Source organism: Sinohyriopsis cumingii, chromosome 2, assembly GCF_028554795.1.
Source record: "Sinohyriopsis cumingii isolate HCF-2022 chromosome 2, ASM2855479v2, whole genome shotgun sequence".
Taxonomy (NCBI): Eukaryota; Metazoa; Mollusca; class Bivalvia; order Unionida; family Unionidae; genus Sinohyriopsis; species Sinohyriopsis cumingii.
Window position 1 is genome coordinate 155,318,680 of NC_142962.1, and position 24,404 is coordinate 155,343,083.

General features: G+C 38.0%; 1 long non-coding RNA gene across 3 annotated transcripts; it reads left to right on the top strand.

The window, feature by feature from the left end:
• Nucleotides 1–1,487: 1,487 nt before the first annotated feature.
• On the top strand, nt 1,488–24,035 carry LOC149806158 (uncharacterized). 3 transcript variants are annotated; one of them, XR_016419863.1, is made up of 5 exons: nt 1,488–2,592; nt 3,108–3,229; nt 13,876–13,990; nt 23,366–23,472; nt 23,925–24,035. It is a non-coding gene; the product is annotated as an uncharacterized LOC149806158 (long non-coding RNA). The 3 variants fall into 3 exon arrangements; XR_016419864.1 differs by lacking the exon at nt 23,366–23,472; XR_016419862.1 differs by lacking the exon at nt 23,925–24,035 and having other exon boundaries at nt 23,366–23,917.
• Nucleotides 24,036–24,404: the final 369 nt, after the last annotated feature.

Below are 24,404 nucleotides of genomic sequence, written 5' to 3' on the forward strand. Positions count from 1 at the left end.
AACCCATATAACTTTTTTTTTTAAAAGAGAAAAGGGAAGAAAGGAAGAAAGAAAAAAATAAAAGAATTTTGTAATTTAATTTTTTTTCTTCTTTCTCTGAAAGAAAATTCTAAAGACATATATAGGAAGGGATACAGGGAAAATATAAGGGGGAAGTAAATGGCGATGACATCATGGGGCTAAGTCACAGGGCTCAGTGAAGTGCATAGGCCCATCATGAGTCTTTGAAAACACCCAATGTAGAACATAAACAGACAAAATAAAGACACAAATACATACTGTATAACACTTAGTTTAAAACCCTACTAACTTCTCCCGCACTGCATGGTTGACCACTATAGAATAATGTGGTCTCATAAATACGTTTGGATCTTTCAATAAAGCATAATCAGATAAACTAAATAAAGGAGGCCTAACGCGACCCAGGAAAAACACATAGAGAATAAAGAAGCGTGAACCTTGGATCGAGCGTAACCTACCTATCAACATCTTTAAAGACTATTATGAGGAACGACACATATTATCACTCGAATAATAAAATAGGAAATTATTTTTTTTAAACAAAGTCTAAATAGTACACCATTCCATCGTCAAAATTAGAAAACCATAAAACAAATTAAAAGATACAATATAACATCATAAAGGAAGAAATACAACTGGGAAAGATATTTGATCTATACTTGCTGTCTCAAACATAAAGAAAATATAGCATACACACAATATAACACCATTACATATAGCAAACACTGAGACCTAGGCGACATATAGCAAAGGTTACAAAACATTTCAAGGGAATGAACTTCGAGCAAGGTGAGGGAAACCAGACTCGGACGAACAACCCTTTAGATAACACTATGGAAACATAAATACCCCATCAAAAATTCTAAAAACTAAATTTTTTATATAAAATTTTGTTTTAATAAAACGTAGAACACATCTGAGGGGGAAATACACAAATATAAAATACTTTTTATTTTTTTGGGGAAATGGGGGCATCTGTCCGTTGCCCCCCCCCCACTCCCAAAAAAGTGTGTGTGTGTGTGTGTGTGTGTGTGTGTGTTATTATACCCATTACATTACTTGCAAAATATATATGGTGCTGACATTTTCGGCAAGAGGGAGACCTACCGATATTCTGCATATAATTATTTTAATGTTTTTCAGAGCGAGAGTATTGGGGCCTGATCTGTTCAATATATTTCTCAACTGATACAGCAGGTATAATCAGAGGCGTAGCGGGGGGGGGGGGGGGGGGGAAGGGGAGTACATATGTCCCCGGGTGCCAAGGTACAGGGGCGCCAAAATGAGGCTTACAACGTTACATTATAATAAGTAAACAAGGGTAATATTCAAAAATGTGATTAAACGGGGAGGGGGCTGGGGCGCCAATTTTATAGTTCGTCCCCGGGCGCAAAGTATCATAGCTACGCCTCTGGGTATAATAGAGACCCCCCCCCCCCCCCCCCGAGTTTGCCACAGAGCGCTCGTGTAATATACGGTTTAATACAAAATACATGATTGTGGGCAGGAATATACAAAATTTGGTCGATATACATGATCGTTGGTATCTATTCAAACGAGGGCCATGAAATACATTAGCAAATTCCTACAGTATTTTAAGGCAGGCGATTACGAATTATTTAAACCACGTTTTTCATCTGTCACAGATTTTATAATCATTTTGAAGTGGCTGCTTTATCTCGAGGAAAACGAGAGGTAAGTGTTATACAAAACAAAATCTTAATAGCAATTTGATCACTTTTGCGTCATTTGACAGTAAGAATAGTAATAAATAGAGGATAATTTCTTTTCCTACGTTAGGCCTAATACCTGGTATGTTTTTTAGTGTGGTACACACACAAAAAACAACCCCAAAACAACACTAACAACATTTTAAAAAACCCACAAAAACGAGTGCCGTGCCGAAGCCACGGGCTAAAATGCTTTATTATCATTTTTTTTTATTTATAGCATCAATCACAAATTGAAATATATACAGTATTAGCGTTGGAAAAGAAAGTTTTCTTTTTGTTATATTTTTTTTTCTCACCCTAGCGAAACACTTTCTGCAAATGACCTTAATAAAGAAAAATAATAAATTAACCTAAACCACTTTGAATGTCGACCGTATCTTTTATTTACACGGCATCATGCGCGGAAGAAAATACCAACTGAACCGGGATTTCAGACAGCAGATGAATTGAAGTTGATTCATTGAACATCATTAGCAATTGTACAATCAAACAGATGCAACAATGAAAAGTGGAACTATGAAAAATCGAGAATGTTAGATTTGCGAAGGATTTATTCCGAATCATTGTCTGTTAATAGAGAATTCATGTCAGTTGCTGTGTCGGCGATGCCCACACAGCGCGCCGTCCAAATGTGAAGTTGCGTTTTGCTGACAGACATAACACTGTGCCATAATTTATCTGATGGCATGTAAAGAAGCTACTTAAATTATAGTATTTAAAAGTTTCTTCATTTTGTAAGAGCTCAAGAAATTAATTCTGGTTTGAAAGACAAGATGACGGTAAAACTCAGAAGACGTAGCTGTACAGTACCGTTGGTGTTGGAGACGTCATAATAAAGGTAACTGCGTTAACTTCGCTTTTTGTTTGGTAATTTGTTGGATATTATCTTTTGCTGATCTTCTTTGAGCTTGGAGTAAATTTTACATTCTGAACATTTTTATTTGCACGTATCTGCTTAATATGTATTGCTGGGATATCATATAGAATATGAAGTCAGTATAATGGTACTATATTACATATTTGAATGATAAAAGACTGGTAAATGATATAATGATAAACTACAAAATAAATAATTTGCCCAATATCCCAAATATGTTAATTAAAACAAACATTGAATGTAAATTCAGATATAATGAGCAGTTGTAAGAAGTAAGAAATAACATTTTATCCATTGAACCTGTTATGTGTTATCATCATCAGTTTTAAAATAAACACATGGAGACAAGTTTGCTTAAATTCTAAAATTAACACACACACACACACACACACACACACACACACATATGGTATTTTAATCTAATACAGAAATGGTGACATTGATATATGCAGACCAATAGTTTTTTTCTTCTACAGATATAAATTAAAAAGCCTAATTCTGAGAGTTTCACCTACAACATTCATGATGGGAAAGGGCCACTAATTAAGAGCTGACATATGTGGAAGAAAAATACCATCCATGTTGAAAAGGGCTAGAGGTAATGTGAGAAAACATAATTTATCAATCTTATTTAACATTATTGTTGATATTTTATCTCAACTGGTCAAAAGGCTAAGTGGGTTTATGTAATGGTCCAGAGTGTGTTATTTATTTCACATCCCCTTCTGTCTTTCAACAGTAAGAAATTAGCTACTTTGGAGTCCATAGTTCTGATCAATTTGTTTATATAAAACTTGGTTTTGGGCTTAAATCAACATCTTGGATAAATCTAATAATGAGCAAAATCCAAGTATATACATGTGATCATGTATAAGATTAGTTGAGTTTTTTAACCAGCCTAAAAGCCATACTTCCACAATATAGGCTAAAATCATTAAGTTGTCCTTGAAGTTTGATGAGTGTTAACCATTAATAATAATAAGGTGATCTTTCATCTGAGTATGTTACCACCGCATGCAATATTTATACATGTAGTGCAGTTTTTACTAAACGTAGAATACATGCTTATATAAATGAGATCTAGATTGAAGAAGTGAAGATGCATACAAATACATGAGGTTATAACCACTACTGCTGATTCAAGTTTGATCATGCTTGGCCATTGGGCTTATAGAGTCAAGTTTCACAATGATGCTTATTATGAGTGTGATAAAGGTATGGTAGTGAAGTGACCTTGCATCTGATTGGCAGAGTTTCTTATGATTTGCACAACAGTGTTTATGATCCAATTTAGATCTGACTTGTTTAATTATTTGCTTGTATGTCTGAGGCTATAAGCAAAATCTATGCATATAATGTGGTGGTTCTACATCTCACTAGCCATTCTTGCTACTGCTCTTAAAACTATTTCTCATTAATTTCATCAGACTTGGTGAATAGATTTATCTCATCAAGATATAGCAAAAGAGCAATTTTGTAAAAAAAATATTCATTCATATTAAACTCAAATTCTGCATCTGATTGGTTGACCTTGCAAATACTATAAGGGCTCTATTTCTGACAAAAAGATTATTTTGATCTAATGTAGCAGAAATGCTTATATGATCAAAACATTGAACATATTTGATGACAAATAAGAAATAGTTTTTCATGCAAATTTGATAAACATTGATAAATCGGTTCATATCATTAAAAGCTTGGAAGAGTTTGATTACATGTGAGACCATCACATATTAATCATTCTTTATTTAGAGAATTATTTTTGTCAGGATTTAGTAAAATATGTAAAATCAATATGGACTGGTTTTGTTATGTACAGCAACACTAGTTGTTTACTGAGTACTGAGGGAATTGGAGTAAGGCAAGGGTACATTGCAGTAGGTAACCTGGTTGACTTGATAACAGGATTTTAACACAAACATTTTTATCAGGAGTCTAGCATACTAACCATTGATTCACTGCAGATCCTGCCCCCATTAGTTACCTTTTAATACATAAAGCATTTGGGTTTTTTATGTCACAAATCCCATAGGGATTAAAATTAACATCATAGGTCTCACTGGATAGTTTCGTATTTTGACATCCCTCTAATTTTTAAGGTAGAAGGCATGAACCTAATTATCACAAGCCTAGCATTTATAAATTTACACATAAGCTAAATCTATAATGTGGTTCAGATTTACTTTGAGTTAGGCATGGAAATAGGTTGGCTTGTTGGTGACTGCCTGTCACAGTTAGATGAGCATTGGAGATCATATGCGTAACTTAGTCTGCAAATGAGCTGCCGACTTTTATTTGTGTCTGCTACAGAGGTAAATATAAAAAAATCTTGATGGTAGAGGGGTGATGAAAAGTATGCTAATTTGTTATAGTACTAGTGAACTTTATTCATGCATAAGGCACATACTGATTCTTTTAGTTGCCTTGTCACAGAAAAATATTGAAAATAGCTATTTCTAGTAAAAAATGAATGTAAAATGTACCTGCATCCTTTGACCCTACCAGAACCAAACTAAAAGCTCAAATTTGTGCAGCTGCTTTTGCTCATCACAAACATAATTGGGAGTATAACTGCTAACCCTACCCTCTAGCACACATTTCATTCATTCATTGGATTAAAGTCACGTGCACCTTTCGGTATGTGCGACTGTTTAGTTTGTACACGTTTGTGTACTTTTTGAATTTAGCGATTAACTTATACAATGCCCCCAAGCAAGCAAGCCGAAGCCCAGGTGCCCCAAAAGGTCCCGCCCAGGCTCTCATCGCTGCAACCTTCTCCATCGTTGTACTCCGTTGGTGGTCTGTTTCTGCATCCTGCATCTCCTTCCTCTCTCATTTCAGGCAGTAACCGAAGCACACCAGCAGCAGTATTATGAAATTTTCGTTGCAATCAATGCCCAGTTCCCTATATTTATTGGGCTATTCCTGTACTATCTTGCCAAACATGTGATTGTCACATACGCTTCAGATATTCCAGAGTTGTGAATTTTCCTATCTTTTGTAAGGTCTATTAAATTTTGTGTACTTTGCGTACTTGAATTTTCCGAAAATTTTTTCACATCTAGTAGGCTTTTAGTAGCCCTTTATTTTGTTTTGGAGATCTCAATTTGGTTAAGTATTTCGTACGTGTGGCTTTAAACCAATCAGTGTGTTTCAGGGCCAGTAAGTTGTTGGTCAAAAGAGGGCTTTCGTGGGTCAGAATGAAAGCCCTATGTGGTAAAATTTGTTTGTAAAAAAGAAAAAAAAAAAGAAAAGAAAAGAAATAAAAGGTGGGTAGGGAGTGTGTATGCTATATTTGTGTGATGGCTATAGACATTTTTGTTCGTTTTTCTGCTTTTCCCACATATCCTGACAACACACATTCACGCTCACTTTCTCATTCACACTTATAAGTAGATGTGGGGGGGGTGGCCTTATTTCTTTTGTTTGATTTCGGGAAGGCAATTCTTTTCATACTGGGGGGTGGGGGTGGTTTGATTATTTGAGGCATACTCTTTTCATTGTTTCTGCCTTCATTCCCCAAGGTCTGCAAGTGTCCTGTTCTTTCTTCTTTTACTGCCTTAGGACGTTTAACTTCATCCTGTGCCTTTTCCTGCTCTTCTTTATTTCAGCTCTTTCTGCCTTATCCCGTGTCCGTTTCTATTTTGGTCTTCTCGTCCTTTTGATACTGCCATGTTCGCCGTGAGATGTTTTCTTCGAGGGAGGTGGTTTGATTGCCTTTGTTTCCCTTCGCTTTGACCACTTGGCTATTTACCTGTTATTTTTGTTTAGCTTAGCTATTTGTGATTTATTTTAATGTATATTTTTTTTATTTTTATTTTTTTATATTTGTTTAATTTTTTTTTGATCCTACGGGACCTAGCATGCCGTTATAATTCCGAAACAGTGATTTTGTAATATTTTGTCCTTATTTGGTTTTTATTGTTCGGGTTATGATCGGCTGTGCCAGTCTGTGAACCCACGATACCGAGCCGGCCGTCACAATTCCCAAACAGTGATTTGTAATATTTTGACTGGTCTTTGATTTACTTTTTAATTTTTTTTTTTTTTTTTTTTTTTTTTTTTTTTCCTTTTTTTCTTTTCTTTTTTTTTTTTTTTAAACCTACGGGGCCTAGCATGCCATTATAATTCCAAAACAGTGATTTTGTAATATTCGTCCTTATCTGGTTTTTATTGTTCGGGTTATGAGCGGCGGTGTCAGTCTGTGAACCCACTAGCCCGAGCCGGCCGTCACAATTCCCAAACAGTGATTTGTAATATTTTGATTGGTTTTTTTCTTTTTTGGTTCGATCTTTTAGGTTTATTGGTTTTAATTTCTTTACATGGTCTCTCTTTATACCCAACCCTTCATTCGGTTTAGATTTGTCCCCTTTTGCCTATTTTGTTAATGAATGTCATGATGTTATTATAGGTCATTCCTATGTTATTGTTTTTTGCCACAAGTAACTCCGGGTATGTCCACCGTTCTCCTATTTGTTCCTGTTGAGATTTTAGTTCGGCCCTTTCCTGGTTGTATTTGGGGCATATATTTATTAAGTGTGCGATTGTTTCTGGAGTTGGGCAGTAGGGGCAGTTTTCGGTTGGTCCCCTTTTTATGTGTTTCTCTGCGCATCCTGCCAATAGTGTTTTACCTGTATTTATTCTATTTATTATTGTTATATCGTATGGATTTTTGAAGGTCGGACTTTCGACTTTTCTACTTACTTTTTTCATCATCGTGTGTATTAGACTGTTTGCATCCGATTTTTCCCATAGCTCTTGCCACATGTCATTGATCTTGTCCCATGTTATTGATTTCAGTGACGCTGTATGCTATATTTTGGGCTTTTGGTTCGTTTGTGGCGTTTTTTGCTTCTGCATCTGCTTTGTCATTGCCTGGGATTATGGATGTGAGAGGGTATCCATACGAATTCAACGTGTTTGTTGTTTTTTTCAATCTCTTTAAGTAGCGATCTTGCATGATTAATCATATTAGGTCTGCTCTTGGATTGGTCTGTTGTTAACGATTGTAGTACACTGTAAGAGTCGCTTAGAATGACTGCCTTAGTTGTGGGGTATGTTTTGACGTATGTTAATGCCATTAGTATTGCCATGAATTCTACCGTGTATATAGCGCATTGGTCTGGGAGTCTTTTTCCAACGGCGACATCTAATTTTGGGATCACTATCCCTGCTGCAGTTTTATTTGGATTTTTGGTTTTTGATCCATCTGCGAAGATTTGCGTGTATGTCTCGTATTTGTTGTCAATGTACGTTAGTATTGATGCTCTTAGTCCTATCGGGTCATTTTGTTTTTGTCCTAGTTTACGTAAGCTAAGATCTATTTGTGGTGTGGGACAGGTCCACGGGGGGTCTGGGTAGTACCTTATTTTTTCTGGGTTGATATTTGCGATTTGAAATTTCCTTTTTAATTCTATAATTATTTTCCCACTAGGTATTTTTTTATTTTTTCCTTTTGTATCGAATGGTTTGTCGCATGCTAAGAGGGCTTGTAGCGTGAGGTGGTTGGGTTGGTGTATTGATATTCGAGTCGAGTATCGCAGCATCAATTCCTTCCGCCTTAGGTCTAGCAGGGGTTCTCCTACTATTATTAAGATATCTTGTGTGGGGGTACCATTTAGGACGCCGGTGCATACCCTTAGCGCTTTTGATTGGACTGTGTCTAGTTTCTTTAGTAACGTGGCGTTCGCCGCTCCATATACCTGGCAACCGTAGTCCAATTTTGCTCTTATAAGTGCTCTATATAGGGTAACGAGTGTTTTTTGATCAACCCCCCAATTCACCCCTCTGAGGTTTCTGTGGAGGTTGATGTCTCGTTTGCACTTCGTTACGAGTTCTTGGATATGAGCTGCCCACGTGAGTTCGTGGTCGAATACCATACCTAGGAGTGTCGCTTGTTTTTCGAATTTGATGGGTACCCCCTTTAGGGTTAAGTTTGGAGTGGGTGGGGGGTGGCCACCTCCCGGATTGAAAACTATGCCTACTGTTTTTAGAGGTGACAGTTTAAATCCCCATTTATCTGTCCAATTTCCTATATCATTTAGTCCTTTTTGTAAGTGCTTGGTCGTTTCTCTGCTGGCTGGGTTGCCAGTTTTCCATACGGCGCTGTCATCGGCGAATTGGGATAAGTCAAGGTGGTTGGGTTTTACCGCTGTTTCCAGGTCGTTTATCATTATATTAAATAAAGTTGGGCTGATTACGCTTCATTGTGGCGTGCCATTTTCCAGTTTGTATCGTTCGGAGTAGTCTTGTCCTAGTCTGACTTGTATCTTTCTATCGGTTAGGAAGTTAGCAATAAATTTGTATATATTGCCAGTTATTCCGTATGGTTTAAGTTTACTTATCAGTCCCTTAGTCCACATTAGATCATATGCTTTTTCCATGTCTAAGAAGATGGCTGTAACATATCTGGATTTTTAAAATTTTTCTCTAGATGCTAATTTGACAGCGGTTTCTAGTCTCATGAGTTGGTCTATTGTGCTTCGGTAGTTGCGAAACCCGCTCTGTGTATTAGCTAGTAGTCCTTTGCTTTCTAAATGGTATTTCAGCCTGTTGTTTACCATAGTTTCCATTATTTTACATATATTGTCTGTTAGTGATATGGCTCTGTATGATTTTATATCGCTTGAGGGTTTTCCAGGCTTAAGAATCGGGACCACTACTGCCTTTTTCCATCTTATAGGTATGGTACTGGTTTCCCATATTTTATTAATGAGGTTAAGTGCAATTGTGACAAGTTTTTTGGGTAGGTTCTTGTACATTTCATACCCCAAAGTATCCTCCCCGGGGGATGTGGTCTTTTTGCCGGCGAGGGCCTTTCTCCATTCGGCTTCTGTAAACGGAAGGTTTAGTGGGCCGTCATTATTTCCTGCTTCCTTTATGTTGTCAGAGTTGCTTTCCTCAAATTGCCTTTTATGATTTTTAAACTTATCCTCTAAGTTGGTATTGCTACACATGTTGGCGAAATAGTTTGCGAATAATTCTGCCTTATGTTTGTTGTTTTGTCCAGGTATGTTGGGGGTTATTGATTTAGTTTTGCCTCTCATTTTTTTAATTCTTTGCCACACCTCCTTCGATTTTGTGTTAATATCTAGTTTTGAGCAGAATTCTCTCCATGAGTTTTGTTTAGCTATCATAATAGTTTGTTTGGCAGTTTTTTCCTTTTCCTTGTAGTAGTTAAAGTCCCTATTATTTTTAGTTCTTTTGAATTTGTTTAGAGCTCTTTTTTTCTCTTTAATTGCTATTTTACATTCATTATTCCACCAGGGCACCGTGGGTTTGGGTGCTACTCCTTTAGTTTTAGGAATTGTTTCTTGGGCCATTGTGTTAATGGTTTCTATTAATTTGTCATTAAAGGTGTCAATGTCCCGGTGATATATGGTTTCTGGGTCGATTGAGTCACCTATCTGTTTGAACCTAATCCAGTTGGCCTGTTCGTATTTCCATCTTGGTGTGAAGGACGCTTTATTTTGAGGTATTCTAATTTGTATTTCTATATTTATAAGGTAATGGTCACTTCCCATAGGGTCGCTTTCATCAACTTGCCAATCAGAAATGCCTGTTAATCTTGGTGTGCATAGAGATAGGTCTATTGCTGATGTGTGGCCTGTTCTGTCATCTATCCGGGTGTGCATTCCGTTGTTTAGAAAAACTAAGTTGCATTTTTGTGCCCATTTTTCTACAATTTTTCCTTTAATGTCCGTCTTTTGACTCCCCCCATAGTTCATTGTGCGCATTGAAGTCCCCGCATATTACCACCAATTCTCCACAGTCTTTAATCATTTTGATTGTTTCGTCTGCACTTAAATTGCGCTGCTCATTTGTTTCATAGAGGTTAACGATTAGTACCTGCTTAGTTTGAGCGGTTATTTTGACTATCTGTATTTCGAAGTCATTGGGCGGTCTACTATCTGTTAATTTATGCATTTCTGATGTAATTCCATCTCTAACAAAGGTTGCTAACCCCCCTCCTCTTGCTGTGGGGGATCGATGCTTTAGGTATTTGGTGTTGTAGCCTATGATGTTTGGGATACGTGAGGTATCATTTAGGTGGGTTTCCTGTATGCATATAACATCTGGTTTTCTTTCCTGTTCAAGTATTTTGTTATTTAGTTGGTCAGCGTGGGCCCTAAGGCCGCGTGCATTCCATTGCCATATTTTGATTTCTGCTCTGGAATCCATCTCTAGTGCAAAAAGTCTTAATAGTTTGTTTAATTTACTGTTGTTTTCGTTTTATGCGTGTTTCCTACCAGTGAGGGTGCTACCTATTTATTTTGTTTTTGGTATCCTGATTTTTGTTTTGGCCTGCTTATAGTTTACCCCATGGGAGATCATATATTCGACTATTAGGGCTTCTCTAAGAGCCCTGGGGCATTCTGCGTGGTTTGGTTTGTGGTTACCACTACAGTTAGCGCAGTGCTGATTGGTGGCGCTACATGTTTTCCGGTCTGGGTGGTGAAGACCACATTGATTGCACCGGAATAGGTTTCCGCAACTCTTAGAGTAATGCCCCCAATTTTTGCAGTTGCCACAGAACCGTGGTTTGTTTTTGAAAGCAAAAATTTTTTTAGCCTCGAGTTTTTCGGCTATTTTGATAGTTTCTGGGGTGGCGCCCTTAAAAAAGAGTACCACTGCAGTGCTATCCTTTCCCCTTCTTGTTTTTAGGCGGATTGCTTTCTCTACTTCCTGTCCTTTACTCCTTATGTAGTCTACTATTTCATTGGTTTTATTTTGAGTTGATACGTATATGACTCCTTTGTTGTGTGTTTTTGGGGGGTTTGGGTCTATGTGTTGTTTTGTTCTGTTGTGTCTAGTGACCTGAACATTTATTTGGTCTATTCTTTCAATTTCCATATATTTGGCAATCTGTTGTTCAGTGGTGCATTTGATTATCAGCAAGTCGTCTCTAGTGCTTTTAAGCGTGAATTCTCCTTGGTGATGTTTGTTCAATTGCCATGCTATGGTTTTAAAGGCTAACTTCGTTATTTTGGAATTTACTCCCTTGACGAAGAGAGTCAGTTCAGCGGGGTGTTTCTTGTTTTGGATATTTTGCAGACTGGTCTTTTTTCCCCTGGTGTTTGTCTCTTTAGCTGACTTTGTTTTGTTGTCCATAACCGGCTTGCTGGGTCTTGTATTCTGACAGTTAGTGTGTTCCTTATTCTTTCTAACTGGTATTTGGGATTTGGTTTTCCTATTATTCTTACCTTTTGTTGAGTCGTGTGTGACTGCTTTATTTGTGGTAGGGTGAGGGCGTTCTGTTTCATCTAGTAGGTTCTCAGTTTGAGTCCCCTGGCTGCTAGTGTTTTTAACCAGCGTGGTCTGGGTTGTTTTTGTGCTTGTTGAGTATTGTTCCTCAGTTTGGGTACTCATGTCGGATGTAGTTTTGCGGTTACTCGGTAGATTGTCCACATTCTCGTTTACGCTTGGTGACAGGTAGAGTCTACTCATCGAGTCAGTTGGGGTCGAGTTGAAAATTGGCGTTAAGAACTGTATCTGTCGTTTTTCTCTTAGGGGGGATGAGACTGCTTCGGAGTAAGTTTGCCTTAGTTTATCTGCCTTTAGGTTGACCAGGCAGCTGAGATAACTATTTGATGATGTGACATTAATTTTGTTGTTATCCATCTTGAGTTTCTTTATTTGATGTAAGGTATATATGACGGGATATTTCTTTAGTTTTAATCCTGGGTTTGTTTTGATTTCTTGCAATTTATTTGAGTTTAATTCTAGCTTAAAGCTATCTGTCTTAACTATACTTTATTCTACTTAGTACTATGAAAAAGCAACAGCTGTAAGGGGATATGCAAATAGCTTTTATTCTGATTTGTGTAATTAATTATTATATTACTATTATCCAATTTAAACTTATTGAAAATTATTTTCTAGCCAAATGGTCAAAGTAAAAGGTTTTACTTACCCCGATCCAATTTTCTTTTTAAGATCTTTAGAGTTTTTAAATACAGCCTTCTAATTATACAAGTTTCATTACATTGGTCAATAATTAGTCACATGTGATGACACTTGTAACTAATCAAACCACAGCAACTGAGAGCAGACTAAGCACTGATATTTATATGGTACAGTGGCAATATACAGTCTGTCTGCCGCAACACATGAAACAAACTGGACAAATCTGAAAGCCTTGAATTTGACTTTATTTATCTGTATGGTAGAACAGAACCTGAGTTGAAAAGCTTTTAAAGAAAGACCTTGATATCAAACCTAATAATAACTGCAGGAGTTATATTATGGATAATTAACCATTCTCTCAGTTTCAAACTGGGCATTCCATCCCATGGGGTTCTAAATGTAAACCAAGTGTAACTGATATCCTAATGAACTGTAAAGACCATAGCAGCACAACAGCAGGGGACCAGGTATGTCCAGATCCAGAAATCACAGACCAGTTTCAAACTGATGATGAACCACATAAAAATTACACATCTGCTAGAACTTATGAAGATAACTTAAATTGCATTATTATTAATCCTCCTCCTCACATTCATCATAATTGAGATGCATCATATATGTTTTATTGTAAAATAGTTTATGCAACATAATTCAGTGAAGACCTTTGCTGCCAATTTACCAGTGAACAATGAACATATTTTATGTTGTAACAAGGAGCATCATTTAAACATTATGATACACTTATCATACCTGTATATGAAATCTTAATACTAACACTTATACTTGCAATACTACTACTAATAAAAACACCTGCATTGATAATTTGATTATGTTCAATTGGACTTGTATCTAAATGATCACCAGCTGTATGAAAAGACATATTTTAATATATAGATATTGGATGGAATACTAGTTACCACAATTGAATAGTCATATGATAAATGATATATTATTTTAAACAATTTATATTTGCAGTGAAACATACTTTTACATTATTTTCACTTAAATTTCATTTATAGAGCAGTATACTCTGCATTCATTAAATTACTGAAATGGTTATAATACAACAACAAATACTGCAACTTCCAGAATCACAAAAATCAAAAGATATAAACAAAAACTTCCCTACATGTATCAACAGTTGTCACTTAATAGACAGAACTCTGAAGATTTAGAATAGGATGTTAACAAATTAGGTATTCAAGTTAAAAAGAAAAAAATACCAAGTAAGCTTACTACCAAAAAATCAAACAATAACAGTGAATTTTAGTACATTCCCAGGAAACAGAATATATGACTAAAATATTATGTAAACAAAAATTCCATCACTTTTTTCAGATGCAACATGCATACCCCAACCCATCCTTCTTGATCATAAAGTATACCAGCATTCCACTATAAGATGGGGAGCTGTAGTGGCTCAGTGGTTAGCTTTCTGGACCTGTGAAATAAGGTAGGTTCAAATTCTACCATCAGACCAACCTGGGTTAGCTACCATGGTGTGTCCTTGGGCAAGGCACTATACTTAAAGTGCCTTGGCACTAAATAACTTACTTGTGTTGGTTTACCATAAAAGGCCAAACCAAACACAAAAAAAAAACAACTTTAAAATATGAGTTTTGTCAATACTAAGTAATTGAAAATCATACTGAAGAAATGTTTTTGTTAATACAGATTAATGGATCTAAAAAATCTCTTTCTTCTGCAGGAGTTTAAAATGTTAAATTAAAAAGGTCATGGTACACATTGCTTTGTTCGTACACATCAGGCTCCGTAACCCATATCCAACTAAAAATTTTAGTAGAGTCTGAATAAAACATATTTTAATCTGGATGATAATATTCTTTCTCCATTCATATATTACACCACCAAGATTGATCCAAATAAGATTACATTTTACTATAACACTGAGGATGAGTATGCCTCTTAACAACTTACAAATGTGGAGAGAATGGAGTTAAACTGAACTTTGATTTCTTTTCAACCATAGCACAAGATGATCATTTATTATGAAAAAACCTGAATAAAGTTGGAGTTCATAACCATGACAGTCTTGATACAATATAAATTCAATATATTATTGTTGTCTTGAGGTATAGTTCTGTATATTACAATCTCACACAAGATCAGGGTATATTTTAGTACCATACAGTTAATTCGGGATTGTATTAATACCTATTCTGGTGAATGAACATTAAATAAGATTTACTATTTTGGAACCAGTTGCAATAAAGTTTACTAAACAAGAGAAAATATGACTTTACTATAATATCTAAAATGTAAAATCTGCAAACAGAATACTTGCTTGACTTTACACTTCAACTATATCATAATATTTATTTGAAATGAATTTATACAAATGGCATTAAATTTGGTTTCAGGCTGGTAATGACAATGGTAGTAGTGAATAGGGACGGTCTAGGGACTAGGGAACTTCCATGTTAAAAAGGGTATATCCACTCTGGGGACTATGTAATTTAACATGGGAGAAAAAAAAAAATATCCATTCTAGGGACAAGGGGAATTTAACATGGGAGAAAGAAAAAAAACTATTCACTCTAGGGACAAGGGAAATTGAACATGGGGAATAAATCGTGGGACTGTCTTGGGACTAGGGGAAATGGAACAGGGTCGGGACCCTATTTTAATAAGGTCCCGACCTGATGGGTCTATGAAAATGGAACAGGCGAAAATTGAAACAGGGAGGGGTCTCTATTTTTTTATTATTTTTTTAAACAAAAAAATAAAAAAAGGGGTAGGCAATTGAAAGTCAAGATCTTTTCGAGAGATAGGAATGGCCCTGAAAAGGGCCTTTGGTTTTATGTTAATATACCCTTAACATAAAGGGCATCTGTGACATCTTCTTCTTGACCTTAGGCTGTGCCTGACTGCAGGACCATAGATTAAGACTCTTTTGAGGCATCCTTGATGCTCCACATAAGATTCTTCGCATCCACAGGCTGGTGTCTGTCCTGTGGATAACTGTCCAGTTGGATCGGACATACATTGATATGTCCGTCCGGAACATCATCGAAGACACAAGCGTTGAAGATTGTACATCGGTCCACATGTTGGGGTGCTGAGTAACGGGTGAAGGAATGCAGTGAACTGTACTTATTTATAGGGGGAGGAAGGATTGAAACGGATTGAGTTTGTTGACCAATCCAAACACGCGTTACAAAATTCAGTCAGCCCACGTCCAATCCGAAGAGAGCAGTCTGTGACGTCACATAGTCTATATAGATTCGCTAGCGCCTGTGCGTAGTCAATCTAAGCGACAGTTTTTCAACATGACGGAAACTCAGAAAACGATCAGTTTGGGTGCACTGATGGTGGAGACTACCCAAGGGAACCCAGGCTTACTTTCAGAAGAGGTGAATTGGGATTTTGTGGATTTTTTTACCTTGCAAGAATTTGTTCCTGAACCTTCGTCACCTTCTCCTTCATTACCGCACATGGAAAATTTTAGACAGAGACAGAAAGAAGAATTGGAGAAATTTATACAACAGCAAAAGGAAGCGGAACAAGCTTTTCTCCTACAGCAACAGCAGCAAGAAGAAGAGGTAAGAAAAAAACAAGAAGAAGAAGACGCAGCAGCAAAGAAACAAGGGTGTCAAAATCAAACGGTCACGGTACTGTTAGACATTTTAGTTAAGAAGTCTGAAACAGATGTATCAGACTTCTTTATTACGGCCGAAGAGAATACGACCTTCCCAAGCTAAACACTCCAACCCTGTGACTACGCCTACTGCACCATCCTTAGTGATTTCAACGAAATCATCATCAACAGTACGCAGTCCAGAAGTAGGCCTTGGCCATGGCAAAGGCTTAAGACAGTTAAAGTTGATTGTTTAAACTCACCCCTTACACCAAAAAAGGCCCTTTTCAGGGCCATCCACGTCTCTCGAAAAGAGATAGGCTTTCAATTGCCAATAACTAAAAAAAAACATTTTACCCAATAGTACCTGTCTGTGTATGAGTGTGCGTGAGTGTAGGTTCTTATTTTAAAATCAAAACCCAAAGACACTTACCTTTTATAATTAATTTATTCTTTTATAAATATTTACAATTCACAATTCACAACAGAGCACTTTAAAAAGTTCATAGACTTATTCTGTCTCATTGTTCACTCTCTGTTTTTTTAATTTCTTCACCGTCATAGTCTTTTCCTCCTCTTCCTCCTCACTTTCTTCCCTTCTTTTCTTCTCCTGTTTCTTTTTCTTCACCTGTCTGTTTTCTTCCTCTTCTTCTTCCTCTTCCTCTGAAGAATCCCTCTCTTCTTCTGACTCCTCTTGTTTCTTTTTTGGGCAGTCTGGTGACCAATGTCCTTTTTCTTGACAATAATAACAGGTATCTTGACTTTTGTCTCTTCTAACCCCTTTTTTTTCTTTTTTGACGGTCTGGACACTCTGAAGACCAATGCCCTTTCTTCTGACAGATATAGCAAGTATCTTGACTTTTATCTTGAAAGGAAGGAGAGTAGTCCCTCGGCTGGTCTGAAGAGAATTTTCTAATGACCCCTCGGAAAGCTCTGATGAAACGTTCAATCTTGGTAGTCTCTTCCATTGTTGTGCTCAGTTTGAGAGTGAAATGAATAGTGAAAGGACAAGACACATACCCTTTATATACGCTGGTCTGCTATGACTATAAATTAATCCATGGTGTTTAAACTTTAGTCATTTGACTTTTTGCTATCGAGATGAAATGATCCAATTCATTTGAGAAGAAAGAAGAAGAAAGTAAGAGGCAGAAACGTGATCTATCGCCTCGTACTAGGGCTGAAGTCTTGGCACAAATTCATGCCAGTGATTTTGAAGAGGACATGAGTGAACCAGAATCCAAACCCTCTAAACAAAGTTTACCACCCTTAGTCAACCCTGAAAAGTACTATGACATTCGAGAGACGGAAAAGCGTCCCTCTAGAAAATTTAGAACTACGGCTTACAAATACACAGTGAAGTTTAAAGATTTCAAGTCTGAAGTACTGTTAGAGAAAGCAAAAGGGTTCATCACCGACATGTGGGATTCTTTGCTCACCACACTCAAGCGACAATGTCAACCCAAAGAAGATGATCGCTTGAGACTTTCCATACAACATGACGGCTTGAAATCCCCTGTTTGGATCGAGTTTAGCAGCCCTGCAGAATTGACCACTTCCAAAGTCATGGACAAGATTCAACACGTGCAACAATCTAATGACCAGTTTGACATCACCGATGGAAAAGCCACACTGGACATGACCCACGTCTCTCCTCCTCAAGGGACCGGACAATGCAGAAAGACCTTATTGGTCAACAACCTTCGCATTACCAAAACAAGTCTTGTCCAAATTAACAATTTTCAAGACCACATGTGTTTAGCCCGAGCCATCGTGGTGGGATGAACCTATGCCGACAAGAACGACACGGTAGAATGGAAAAGAGCCTGGGAGAACATTCGAAAATCGAACCGAGCCAAACAACGAAATGAAGCAGAACTTCTGTTACAACAAGCATGCCTGTCCAAAGACACATCCTGTGGCATTCCTGAGATGCAAAAATTGCAAGATGCCCTAGCTCCACGATACACCTTGAAAGTGCACCCTCAAGAAGTGCGCGGGTCTCTGTTGTTTCGAGGGAAAGACTTTAAGGATGGAAAATACATTCACCTCTATCATCACGATGACCATTTCGATACCATTACCACTATCACTGGATTCCTGGGATACAAATATTACTGTGAGAAATGTGACTTATGATGGTTATAATAATCGAGAGCAACACAAACATTGTGGATCGAAATGCTCAGGATGTTTGGCCTCTCAACCCTGTCTGAGCGAAGGGCAAGAACCAGTGCATTGTCCTGCTTGTCTGCGCACATTTGTCAGCCCTGCCTGTTACCAACAACATCTGAAGATGCAAGGTTCACAGAAGAAATGTGCTTGTCAACTCCTGAGATTGTGCCCAATGTGTGGAAAAGGTCTATGTATCAACAGTACCAAGGCACACGTATGTTCAGGAAAGAAAAAATGTCACATTTGTCACTGCATTGTGGACTTGGAACACCAATGCTACATACAAAAATACCAATCCCAACCAGAGAAAGAGGATGGTCACAAGAAGAAGAAAGGCAATTTCATCTTTTTCGATTTCGAATGCATGCAAGAGATCAGTATTCACATTCCAAATTTCTGCGTGGCTCATCGAGCGTGCGAGAAGTGATTCAAGAACCTATCTTGAGTTATTGCCCTCACTGCAGTAAGATTCCTGGAGGGCGTGAAAAAATCTTTCAAGGACCGAACACACTAGCCGATTTCACACAATGGGTCTTAGACCCCATCGACAAGACGTGGAGCCAAGAGGACATCGAACATTATTATGGAGATTGTCATTGTCATGCCACGGTGATGGCTCACAATTTCTCCGGATATGATGGACAGTTTCTTTTGAGATGTTATACGGAACGTGGCATCGAGCGTCCTAAAATCACTTTGAACGGAGCCAAAATCATTTTCATGCAAGTGGGACAAGTGCAGTTTAAAGATTCGATGAGCTACTTAGCCATGCCTTTGAGTCGAATGCCTAAAATGTTTGGAATGACAGAAATGGCTAAAGGGTACTTTCCACACTTTTTCAATACAGAAGCCAATCAACACGCCGTTCTACCCCATTTGCCTCAGGCTCACTATTACGACCCTGACAACATGCGTACCGAACGAGAAACTTTCTACGCTTGGTACCAGGCTCATGCCTCCAACCCTTTCGACTTTCAGGAAGAAATGCTAAAGTATCGTCGTTCCGACATGGACATTTTACGGCGATGCTGTGGAAAATTTCGAGAACTGTTCATGGAACACGGAGGGGTTGATCATTTAAAAGAGGCTTGCACCATTGCCAAAGCGTGTTCCTTAGTCTACCGACAACGATTCATGCTTGAAAACACTGTGGCTGTCATCAGTCCTCGAACGACCAACTATGTCAAACGTCAATACTCGGTCAAAGCCCCATGCTGGTTGCATTACTTGTGCGACAAGGAAGACAAATGGATTCAGCATGCCCGCAACGGACAGGGCGAAAGATCATCGGAATGCATTCGGTCAATGGCTGGGACTTAGAAAACCCCAAGATCATGTACGAGTTTAACGGTTGCTTATTTCACGGATGTCCCGTCTGTTACCCTGACCGCGGCACTAAAAATCAGTTCTTACAACGAACCATGGAAGACTTGTACCAGGCCATTTGTCAGCCACGCCTAAAGTTAGAACAGGAAGGATACCAAGTGGTGGAAATGTGGGAACACAAATACAATCACCGTTTGAACACCGATCCCGAGTTTAAACACCTCATGGAAAGTTACCAGTTCATGGACCCCCTGAACCCAAGTAATAGTTTGTACGGAGGAAGGACCAATGCCACCTGTTTGCTGTACCAAGCTGACGAAGAGAAAGGAGAAGAAATCATATACTTGGACGTGTGTTCACTGTATCCCTACGTGTGCAAATATTGTTGCTTTCCTGCAGGGCACCCACAATTGTTCACCGAACACATCGACCTAAAAAACATTCGACAATACGAAGGCTTGATCAAGTGCAAAGTTTTGCCTCCCACGAACCTATACCATCCCGTCTTACCTCGCCATTGCCAAGGCAAACTTATGTTTCCTTTGTGCCGTACTTGTGCTGAAACGTGCAACCAAGATCAACCTTGTCATCACACCCAGGAAGAACGGGCCTTGACGGGGACATGGGTCAGCGTAGAATTGTTCAAAGCTCTGAACATGGGATACCAACTGTTAGAAGTGTACGAAATTTGCCACTTTCCCAAGACACAATAATTCCACAAGGGTGACCCCACGCAGAAAGGCATTTTCGCAGACTACGTGGATGCCTTTTTGAAACTGAGCAAGAAGCCAGTGGCTATCTGTCCTGGTGTCACACTCCCGAAGACCAAAAGACATTCAGAGAGAAATTCTGGGCACAAGAAGGCATTACTTCAGATCACATTGAGAAAAACGAAGGCAGGCGATCGTTTGCCAAAGTGATGTTAAATTGCTTGTGGGGTAAAATGGCACAATGACCGTGTTTACCCAAGACGGAGTATTTGACCGAACCTTCCCGCTACTTTCAGATGATTCACGACAAAGCCAAATTCATGAAACACGTGGACGTCGTTCGTGAGGATTTGATCTTGGTGAATTACGAAGAAGATCTGAACTTTGTAGAAGATGACCCCTTTGGAAATGTCATCATTGCAGCTTACATGACAGCTCATGCTCGCTTAAAATTGTACGAAGCTTTAGAACTGTTAGGGGAACGTGTCTTGTACTTTGACATGGACAGTTGCATTTATATCGATCACCCGAGTCAACAGCACCCTGACATCGAAGGAGACCGTTTAGGAGCCTGGACAGACAAGCACCCCGATGACAAGATTCTAAGTTTCGTTAGTGGTGGTCCCAAAAATTACGGCTACGAATACTGGGCCAAACAAGGAGAAGTGCACACGAAGTGTAAAGTGAAAGGACTTACTCTGAATTATCGTACCAGTCGAGTGGTCAACTTTGGCATATTGAAAGAAGCCTTGCAGTCTAGAGATAGTGACCACCTATCAACCCAACAAGATTGTACGTTTACCCACACACCACATCGTCAGTCGACCCTTGGAAAAAGTCTATCAAATCGTGTAGCAGAAGCGAGTGCGGCTTCCCACCCACTTTACTTTGCCGTATGGACACGTCGGTATAAAACATTGGTTGTAAGAGGATAGCCACCCACCAGAAGGATGACTTCGCCGCAGCAAGAATCGAGTGAGAAATCCAGTGAGAACTCCAAGTTCAAACCCTACCATTTTCCAGTCTTCTTACCTGACTATTGTGATTGTGCCCGTCGATTGGACATGTTTCAAAAATGGCCTACGGATAGGGAAGGATTACCTTCTTCGTATGTTTTAGCTAGAACAGGATTTGTCTACTTCGGACCCGAGTCAGGATTGGGATACGAAGTACAGTGTTTCGCTTGCGGACTGAAGTTACGAATGGATCTGTGTATCTACAAAGATTCAGCTATTCTGGAACATACTCGATGGTCTCCGCACTGCCCTTACCTTTCAATGGCCTTTCCACCCATTAAACTACGGTACAATTATGACGGTACCTTAGAGACGGTACCTTCCAAAACTAGACGTAAACACATTGCATCCTATTTCATTGTTGTTTCTTTTCCACATAATAGCTTATTTTTTATAAAATGTTAAACTTTACTAATCTTTTTTCAAGATCACTTTAGTTTGCAAAAATACATCTTGTCATTTATTGGCATTCTACATTGAATTTTGTAAACTAGCTATAAACCTGACCTAATTACTCAACTTAACTGCTGACAGAAACAGTCTACAGTAAATGTATTTCATTTCTATAGCTCGATGGATAAACATTACATCTTTTAAAGCTGTGCACAGAATAGGCCGACATATCACGAGTCAGGAAAACATGGGGGTGGTATCCCCTGTGTCCAAAATTAATATCATTTTGAATAGAATATTCTAGTGACAATTGCCTCTTTTCAAATGGTAAGCACTGCTTTTTTTTATTTTCATCAATCTGTCAAATTCGGTATGCATTTTGCTTTAATATTTGAGATGGAAACCTTAGGTGCATAGAAATGTCAGACAGCATTGTACATCATGGATGGTGTCCAACATACTTTTATGATCATAAAACAAAATCCCATTTTTTAGTTATGGCCACTGATTTAAAAAATATTCATCCAAGCTAAATATAATAATAATAATAATGAGGACTTTGTATAGCGCCTAATCTTTAGAAGCTCTAAGCGCTTTGCAACATTAGACAACATAAAAACATACACAATGATATGATTACAAAAACAAACACCATGAAATTAGAAAACATAAAAAACATGCTGAGAATATTTAAGGTAGTTAACATTATTAAGTCATTAAGTTTGTTTTTGTAGTCAGAATAAGTAGTTTTGAGAGCACTCTTGAATGGGATCACTGCGTCTTTGTGTCTAAGTTCAGTGGGCAATTCATTCCATGTTGCTGGGCCCTGGTATGCAAAAGAATGCTGTCCATGTGACTTTGTTTTCATAGTGAGAATAATGAGTATATGATTGTCGGAAGAGGAGTGTAAGTATCTTGCTTGTGTGTACACATAGGTGAGGTCGGATAGGTATGTTGGACTAGAGTCTGTCAGTGAAATGTAGCACAGAGAACTAATGTTGTGTTTGATTCTGGATCGAATGGATAGCCAGTGTTGGGTACAGAGCAGCAGGGAGGTGTGCTCTGATTGTGGTACTCTAAGTATGATCCAAGCAGCTATGTTTTGAACTTTTTGAAGTCTCTGCAGTAGATATTAAGATGAACCAGACAGAATTGAGTTACCATAGTCCAGTCTTGAAAGCAGTAATGAACACACAAGTGTTTTAGTGGCATCAACTGAAAGATATCTGAGAATGGAGCTGATGCGTCTCAGCTCAAGATACGCAGCCTTGCATATGTTCATGACATGTTGGTGCAATGTGAGAGTACTGTCCAGAGTAACACCTAGGTTTTGTACTGATTGTGTGAATTTAATGTTGGTGTTGCTGATATTTATTGTGTGAGGTAAAGGATGTGAATGAGAAAGTCTTTGATAAGTAAGTATGGCTTGATTTAAATTGTGTTTTTCATGTGACTTGCCAGAGATTTTTAAATGAATTGATAAAGTAACTTGAGACACATTTCAAAGTACATGTTTTAAAAATATTCCATTGATTATTGCTGGCATTTAGAAAAATGCAATGCATCCTTTGTTGTGAAACTTATTTTAAAACATTGTATTACTCATGCAGAAGCCTGCTTGAAAACTAATGGCAAAGCAAAGGCAAATGGAATGGAAGAGACCATATCAGAGACCCTCAAATATGCACCCAACCAACGCAGAATGATAAAAAACAAGGTAGTCCAAATGACTCTTATTTCATCAATATTGGATTCAGTTTCGTCTTTTAAAGCATAGTATTTGCAAAGCGGATGCATTTCTAAACTGATAACAAAATCAGCTTATCCTATTGCCCAGGACTATCAGAGCTAGAGTCCAGCTAACTACAATATGCATATATCTTGTCTGATCGGACAAGTGCCTCCATTTGGAATTTTTATTCACATGAAATATTTGGATGAAATAAATTCATCTTTGTGCAAATTGATTGCACCATCCACTTGCCAGAAATGACAAGTAAGTGCAAAGTTATCTTGTATCATGGCCTAACGATAGTAAGGGAAGCACAAGTGCAGTGAAGAAAATTTCATACATTTTTATAATGCTGATTAACATGACTTCTGCATATGTAACTAGTGCTGAGATGATATGACTTTATTTAAGCATTACAATTTTGTTTTAATTTGCAGGTGCCTGAGCAGAAGAAGTAATAGATAAACTTTACAGTGGAGTTGGAGACTGATTCTGATTCATAATCTTAATTAAATCTAGAAAATAAACATTAAAGTCATATTAAAATATCTGTTGTATTGTTTCCTTCTTTCATTTTTCTCTTAAAAACAAATGTCTGAACCTTTAGTCTGTAAATTCAGTGGATTCCTTATCAGCCCATCTACTTTTACTTTACACCATGCTACTTTAAAAAAAAAATGAATTATCCCCATTGGGGTAGGTCCCCCCAACCCCCCACCCTACTTTGTCAACTTACCTGCCACATTTAAATCTAATGGAAGGCCCTGCTGTAAAGCCTGTTAGTAAAACTACCCAACAAGAGGATTTCATACATTTGAAACTCCTAGATGGATGGTAATGTTTTCATTTTTGTAATGTAGATTTGGACATTCTTGCCACCAGTATGGAATATGTGTTTCAGAAACACAAGCAGCTTT